The 8,009-nt window shown below is 43.6% G+C and overlaps 1 long non-coding RNA gene across 1 annotated transcript in view; it reads left to right on the plus strand.

The window, feature by feature from the left end:
• The window catches only part of LOC110350655 (uncharacterized), a 37,086-nt gene extending 34,655 nt beyond the window's left edge, over positions 1 to 2,431 (plus strand). Inside the window, exon 2 of the long non-coding RNA XR_002397360.2 lies at positions 1,808 to 2,431. This is a non-coding gene — a long non-coding RNA (uncharacterized LOC110350655). The remainder of the gene's footprint in view (positions 1 to 1,807) is intronic.
• The last annotated feature ends 5,578 nt before the right edge of the window (positions 2,432 to 8,009 follow it).

Here is an 8,009-nt window from a genome sequence, read left to right on the forward strand (position 1 = left end):
AGAAAAGGGGCAAAGGGGAAGGGGAAGTGGGAGGGGTAGGGGAAAGGAAAGATGGGAATGGAATTAATATGAGAAAATGAAAAAATGGAAACAAAGTCTTTGTAAATAGGGAGGGATGGAGGGGTTGAAGGGAGGGCAGGGGAAGAGGGGAAAATAAGAACCAAGAGAGATTGTGTAAAGGTGCAAATTTCTAATGATGAATGTCATTATATTGTATAGCTAAAATGTACCAATAAAATTCATTTTTAAAAAATATAGAAAAGAAGGGGGCTGGGGATATGGCTCAGTGGTCCAGTGCCTTCCTGGCAAGTATGAGGCCCTGAGTTTGATTCACAGTACTCCCTCAAAGTAAACAAAAAAATATAGAAAAGAGCTGGGGATGGTGGCACATGCCTATAATCACAGCACTCAGGAGGCTGAGGCAGGAGGATTGCCGTGAGTTCAAGTCCAGCCTTGAACTACATAGTGAGACCTTGTCTCAACAAATAAACAAACTATATTTATAACAAAATACAGGAAAAAAGAATAAATATGTATAAATATTGTAAAGAAACTGATTAAATCATCATCTTAAAAAATTATCCAGTGTGATTAAACAGCTAGAAAGCCCAAGATAATCAATTTGTATTTATTTTTCAAGACATACCCAGACCCCAGATTTTGGTTTCAAATGCCATTCTTTAGTAAAAGAAAGTAGAGCTCCTTGAAGAACCAATTAACTTCTTGGTTCTAGGGCTGGGACAGAATGTATAAGACAGTCTTACAAGAAGCACCTTGTAGAGCCAGAAATTAAGGAAGTTCTAAAAAACAAAAAGGTACCCACTATAGTTGGAATGTGTCAAAGGGACACAGGAGCCAACTGAAAGAGCTCCTAATGGCCATAGCCATAAGTAAAACAATATTGAAATAGACTCAAAGTATAAAATATTTTAGTATATGTGCTGCTGAACCAAGCACTCAAAGTATAAAATAAGAATCTATGCTGGGTACGAGAGTGGATTCCTGTAATCCCAGTCCTCTGGGAGGTTGAGGCAGAAGGATCATAAATTCAAGCCCTACTTGGGCCATTTAATGACTCAGCCAGATCTTGTCTCTAAATAAATAAATAAATAAATAAATAAAGGACTAGGGTATACCTCAGTGTGAAGGCCCTGGGTTCAATCGAAGTGCCACTAAAGAAATAAATAAATATTCATGAGTCCATACTGATGTTAGTAAATGATTTCATAAGTAAATGAAAGGAGAATAGACTAACCTCCCATGCAGAAGAATTTTAAATAATTTCCATAGATATACCTCAAGGAAAGGACACAACTCACTTTCTTATATCTAGATTGCACTTGGCAATTTCCTTCCAAAGAGTGCAGTGTGGAAAGGGCGAGAAAGAGTAACTTCCCAGTGGACAAGCCTGACAAGCCCTGCCTCAGCCAGATGGTCAAGGTCAACACTAACAGCAGCCACCCCTGTTGCTCGTGTGCACCTCTTGAACAATGTGTAAGCATGTACCTTACCTCTGTGTTGTCATCCCCAAACTCACCACCCAGTCTAATCATGAGAACAAAATCCTCATGGGAACATTCTACCAAATAGCTGACCAGTTGGTATGGACAGGATGTGCCCCCCAAATTCTTGTGTTGGAAACTTAATCCCCAATGCAACAGTGTTGAGAGAGGTGGCCTGTAGGACATGTTTAGGTGACCTCACTAATATATGGGTTAATGCTGTTACAAAAGGGTTTGGTCAGTTCCTCCTTTTTGGTCTTTCCACCTTCTGCCATATGAAGACACAGTGTTCCTTCTCTTCACAGGATGAAGAAACCAGCCGCCATCTTGGAACCAATGACCAAATCTGTTGGTGCCGTGACCCTGGGCTTCCTAGCCTCCAGAACTATGAGAAATACATTTATTTCTATTCTTTATAAATTGCGTAGTTTCAAGTATTCTGTTATAGCTGCACATCAAGGACAAAGTCACCAACCCTTAAAGAGGTCAACAAAAACAAGGAGGGTCTGAGGAACTGAGTTACTTCTGAGGAGCCTACGAAGACATGATGACAAATGAGATGGAGTATCCTGGGTGGGATACTGAATAAGAAAAAGGACAGCAGGTCAAAACTCAGGAAATTGCAATATAAATTATGGATATTAGTTAGTAATAATGTCCTTGGCTCAGTAATTGTGTATCATGTTAATTACAGGGCAAATCAGGTGTGATGTATACAGAGCTTCTCTACTATTTTTGCAGCTTTTCTGTAAATCTGAAACTATTCTAAAGCTAAAAGTTTACTTAATAGTGAAGTTAGATAAAAGAAAAAATGTGTAGAAATACTGGGGGTAGCAAAACCATCTTTTTTTGTAGTTAATATGATTAAGTTGCTAAAAAACCCAAGATAAGAGCTATAAAATAAAATTTTAAAAATTTTCAAAAGGTGAGAGAGACCTAGCTCTCCAGAGCCTGTCTTCTTTCCTTCTTTGTTTATTTCTTTCCTCCTCCTTCTCCTCCTCCCTCTTCTTTTGTGGAACTGGAGATTTAACCCTGGGCCTTGCTTATGCTAGTTAAGCATGTTCTGCCACTGACCCACTCCTAGATACTCCCCACCTTTTAAATGTTTTTTGAGACAGGGTCTTGCTAGGTCACTAAGTTGCTCAGGCTGGGCTTGAACTTGTGATATGCCTGCCTCAGTCTCCCACAGTGCCAGGATTACAGGTATGTACCACAGTGCCCAGTGAGAACTTGTTTTCCAAATACCATTATCCCATAACAGGAAACAGGGATCCTCAGGTCCTGAAATCCCAGGGAAAATATAAGATAATCCTGGAATGTGTTACAGTGCCAGAAAAGTGAGATAGTAAAGAAGGGGTGGGGGACATTAAAAGGTCCCAGGAACCAGACTAAAAGAGCCCCTAATGACCAAAATTGAAACAACCCGAATAACAAAATCATGATCCTATTCAATTAAAACCCATAACATCCAGGAGTTCATTTTGGTATCAACCTTTTCTTGAAAAGGAATAAATGGGAGAGAAGTTACAACTCTTCCTTACAGAAGGACCCTAATTAATGAAGGTGGAAGGAATGAGGGGAATGGAAAATTACCATTAAAATGTCACATCAATCACTGCTATAGATACAATTCATGGATGATGTTAAAACTAATGAGCAAAAGTTGAGTTAGAAACAGGATATTTGCAGTCTCAAGGTATCTTCTCTAAGACATTTGGTAATTAAAAAGAGACAAAAAGTCACTTAACAGAGGAGACTCCTAGCAGACACCATCTTAACCAAGTGCTCAAGATTAATCTGTGTAAAATTAACCCACACTGAGTACCCCCTGTACAGCTCATTAAGAAGACATATTGTGTCTGTGATACCTTTTCCAATGACGATAACCTTGACCCAAACTGAGAACAGTCTATGAAACAACTGACCACTGTTCTTCAAAAGTATCAAAAATGAAAGGTCACGGAAAGACCATGTAATGTCACAGACTGGAGGAGCCCAGAGAGAAATGTCCACTGGATACACTTTGGGGTGCAGGACTGGAGTCTGAAGGAGGTCGGGTGTCCATGGGAAAACCAGGGACTGCTAAAGTCAGGAGTTAATAGCATGGTGCCAAATGCTAATTTTGACAATTGTTTGGTTGTTACATAAAATGTTAACATAAGGGGGAAACTGGGTTAACATAAGGGGAAACAGGAACTCTCTGTACTATTTTTACAAGTTGTCTGTAAGTCAAAATTAGCTCAAAACAGAAAGTGAAAGAATACCAAAAAGAATGGCCATTTTCAAAGTAATAATAAGAAACCTCAATAGATGTCCTATATACACACATCAGCCCATTAGAGCAGATGACAGATGAGCCAGGACCAGTGGCCTGTATTGTAGTCCCAGCTACTTGAAAGGTTGAGGCTTGGACTCACGAGTTTGAGGCCAGCCTGGGCAACATAGTGAGGCCCAATCTCAGGAAAAAAAAAAAAAAAAGACAAATAAAAATACTAATTAACAGCCATCTAGAAAGCATGTAGAACCAAGGGATAAATTTTACAAGAAACTGCAGGCCAGCTATGAAGAAAACTATAAAATGCTGTTGATGCTTTGAAAAAGATTTGAATAAATGAAAAGTGGTATTGTGTCCTTGAATAGAAAGACTTCACTGTGTAAGAGTCTTGATCCTTTCTAAATGAACCTAATATTTCAATATTATTTGATCAAAATCCAATGGGGCTTTTTGTGAAGGAAACTTAAAACAATGATTCTGAAATTCATTTGAAAGAGTACACATAGGAGACAGGCCAGGGAGATTCTAAGAAGAGGCACAATTTTAATGTTAAAATATGTCATCATATAAAGCCACAAAAATAAAAACTACAATGGTGTTAGGGTAAACAGATAGGTAAATACAATGAGCTAGAGATAGGTCAAATTGTCCACGGAATTTTAGAGATATTTTAGTGATAAAAGGTGGCTTTTCAAATCAGTAGGGGAAAAAGAGATCATTCAGTATATGGTGATCCTAACTAAATGGCCAATTGGAAAAAAATAAAATTAGATGCCTACTTCTTATTCCAAAATACACCAGGCTTGTAAGATGTAAGTATCAAAATGCAAACAGTGAAAATACTACAAGTGATACCTATATAAATATTTCTCTAAACATAGGGGTATGGAAGGTCTTTCTAAGCGTGGAAGAAAACTCAAAAGACAAAGGCAGACAATTTGACTGTATAAAAATTAAAAGTATTATAAAGTTAAATACACATTAAGTATCACTTATCCACCACAGTTGGGACCAGACTGATTTTCAATATTGATTTTTTAAAATTTTAGAATATTTGAAATATACATGATAAAGTATCTTGGGGGTGGGACCCAAGTCTGAACACAAAATCTAATGATGTTTCATGTCCACCTCACACACATACCCTGAAGGTAATTTTATCCAATATTTTTAGTGCACTTGCATTTTAAGTGTGACTTCTCAGGTGAGATCAGAGGTGAAATTTTCCAGTTGTCACATTGGCCCTGAAAAAGTTTCAGAGTTTGAGACACTTCAGACTTTGAACTTTCAGATTATGCTCAACCTATATATGTTGGGAGATGTTTTGCAATCTATGTGATGAACAAAGGTCTTATTCCTGCAAGTTCCAAAGAGATTGTTTGAATATTTGAGATACTCATTAGAAAAATCGACAAAGGGTATTATATGAGTTTGCTAGGATCACAGATTTGGCATGTGCCATTGCCTGTTCCCTGGACTCCTCAGTTCCCGCCTTCCTCATGGGTGGGAGCAGCCTACCGGGCCAACAAAGGGTTAGTGGGTTAGAATCATCGCTGCTCCTTTGTGCCCACCAGTTTGCTCTCCGAGTTGGCTGAACCCCTAATGAGAGCCAGGCGAGGGTGACAGTGCCACTCTGCCCGGGTTTTCCTTTCCAGATCTGGCAAACCTAGTGGGGGCCAGGGAGGGACAGTCATCAAAGCGTCCCTCAGTAGCCTTGCCTTGGTTAAGAGATCCAGGAAGCATTAGCATCCTTGACCCTGCACAAGTGACAGACTTTGAGCAGCGGCTTGTGACGGATGCAGTGGGCAGAGTCCCAAGTGCACATTGCCCCCGAGTCTGCAGAGGACAGAGGCTGTGGCTCCTGGTTAGCTGCTTAGCCTCTCTGAGCCTCAGTTTCCTTAGTACAAAATGGAGATTGGAAGAAATCACTTGCTGTGGGTACTTGGGTCTCTGCAGCAGACACAGATCTGTAGACAAAGGAAGGACAGGTCCTCCCAATGGAAGTCATGGAAGGCCAGGAAGACTTGGAGGGTTCCTTCCCTGAGAAGCTCACAGGTTAGTGGGGATCCCACAAAACACACCTGAGTGTCACCATGCTGAGAAGTGCTACAGGAGAGGTAGAGCACAGGCATGAGGGCTGGGGGAAGCCCCACACTAGTTCTAAGCTGGGTGAAGAGCCAGGGCAAAGCATTGGAGACACAGGGAGGAGAACTGGAAGGCACAGGGGCATGAGGGTGATAGGTGGTCAGCAGCAGGAAAGCTGGGCCTGGGTTTACCAGGAGGAGAAGGAGGAGGAGGAGGAGGAGGAGCGAATGCAGTTGCACAGGCAAGTCAGTAAAGAGGCCATAAAGTCCATGTCAGAGAGCTGGAACTTAAGTTTGCAGACAATCTGTCGATATGAGCGGAGCATTTATTTCCGTGTAGCAGTGCCAGGCTTGTAAGCAGACTTGCCCAGATGTGAATGAGGCCTCTCCTCCAGGCACTGGCTGGGAAGCTGCAGCCCCAGACACTAATGCTGGGCCAGTGTATTTGCTACCCGGTTATCTCACTCAATCTCCATCACAGCCAAGTGAAGTGCCTACCCTTAGCCCACTGGCATGAATTAAAACAAAAAGAACAACAACAAAATCAAGGTCCCCTTGGATTCAATAACTTGCCCAAGGTCACCACAATGGACAGTAAGTTTCCAAGCATGTCTAGAGACCTCTGAGACCATGGTCTTTCCTTTCCGGGCATACAGTTGCTGTCTCTCTAGCCAAGTCTGTGACTTCACTCTGCCACCTCCCATTCCTAGTTAGACAACAGATGTTCTTTGTTCATTGTGGAGAGATTGGTTCCCCCCGCCAGGATTCCTGCCGGCAGGGCAGGATGCTGCTGCCCCCTCGTGGCCACATGGCAGGCGAGTGACACCTTGGCCTTTTTCCCCAGAACAGTGGCCTTTGGGAAACAGAAGTAAGGGGGACTTCGCTGCCACTCCTTGTTTGTTGAGGAGCCTCAACCCACCTGCCACCCCCTGTAGAACAGACATTATTTGAGACCTTCCTGATGGGCCAATAGGAGGATTTAATGAGCAAGCTGGGGTTCCATGATATATTCTGCAGTCTCTGGCTCAGCCATCACAGGGAGGAGAATTGTGACTTGTCCCTCCCTTGTGTGGGGAAACAGTCTTGGTGAAAAGTTCTCTGCCATTTGCTGACTGTGAGACCAGTGTTCCACATCAAAGTTACCCATGCCCTGTCTGCTTTTCCCAAAGCCTTGGCCAGCACTGTGGCCTCCGGTCAGAGTGCCTGGGGTGTTAGAGGATTACCAACCAGCAGGGAAAGGCATGTGACTTGGCCAGCAGTGGGAGAGGGAGCTGGAAGGAGGGGAGTCCTCAGTGCCTGGAACCCCTAAGCAGTGGGCTCTTAGCTTCCCCGAGCTCTGAGAGCTGTAAGCCAGCTCAGCATCCTCCTGGTTGGCTTTGGTGAAGACTGCATGTCCTTGCTGCCCAAATCCCCCAGCAAGAATGTCTTTAGGCTCATTCTAGTGCCAGCTATTCTGCAGGTCCTAGAAGCCAGAAAAGCTGCTCCTCACTCCCACCAGAGTCTGGGGCTACTGCTGCTTCTAAGGCACGAGCAGATGGAAGGAGGGGACTTGGTGGGACCAGCAGAGACCCAGGACTCATCTGGTGTTCTCTTGGCCAAAGCTTGAGGCCTGCATCCTCCTCCTCCACCACCTCCAAGTGAGGTATCCTGTCCTGGGCACCTGGGCACTCTTCTCATCCCAGCTGCTGGGGATGTCTATGTCAGGATCCCAGTGGGGTGGGATTGTCTCCAAGAAGAAACTATATAATATTCCACCGGATTGGAGCCTTCATGTCCCCTTCTCTGTCTACACCCAACCAACAAGCTGCTCCTGGCCCCAGACCTGGGAGTCACCAGTCTGTGTACATCTACTTCCTCCCCACCCCCCACCCCCGGAGCACCCAGCCCTTCCCCAGCTTGCTGGCCACCGAGAATGAGCATTTTAGGACCATCAGGCTGGACACACCAGGGGACAGTGTGAGGCAGGAGGGCCCAGAGTAGGGTAGGAGCTGGGAGAGGCTGATGGTGGCTCAAGGGGGCAGGGGAGGTGTAGGGTGCTGGAAGCTGCAGGTTCTAGAAGCGAGATGCCACAGGGGCAGGAAGGGAAGACAAGAGGTTGTGAGTGTAGACAGTGATATGACATTGACTGAGAAAAGAATGAAAGGGTTG

Source organism: Heterocephalus glaber, unplaced genomic scaffold (assembly GCF_053883595.1).
Source record: "Heterocephalus glaber isolate CG9 unplaced genomic scaffold, H.glaber_assembly_v1.0 deba00000594, whole genome shotgun sequence".
In the NCBI taxonomy this organism is placed as follows: domain Eukaryota; kingdom Metazoa; phylum Chordata; class Mammalia; order Rodentia; family Bathyergidae; genus Heterocephalus; species Heterocephalus glaber.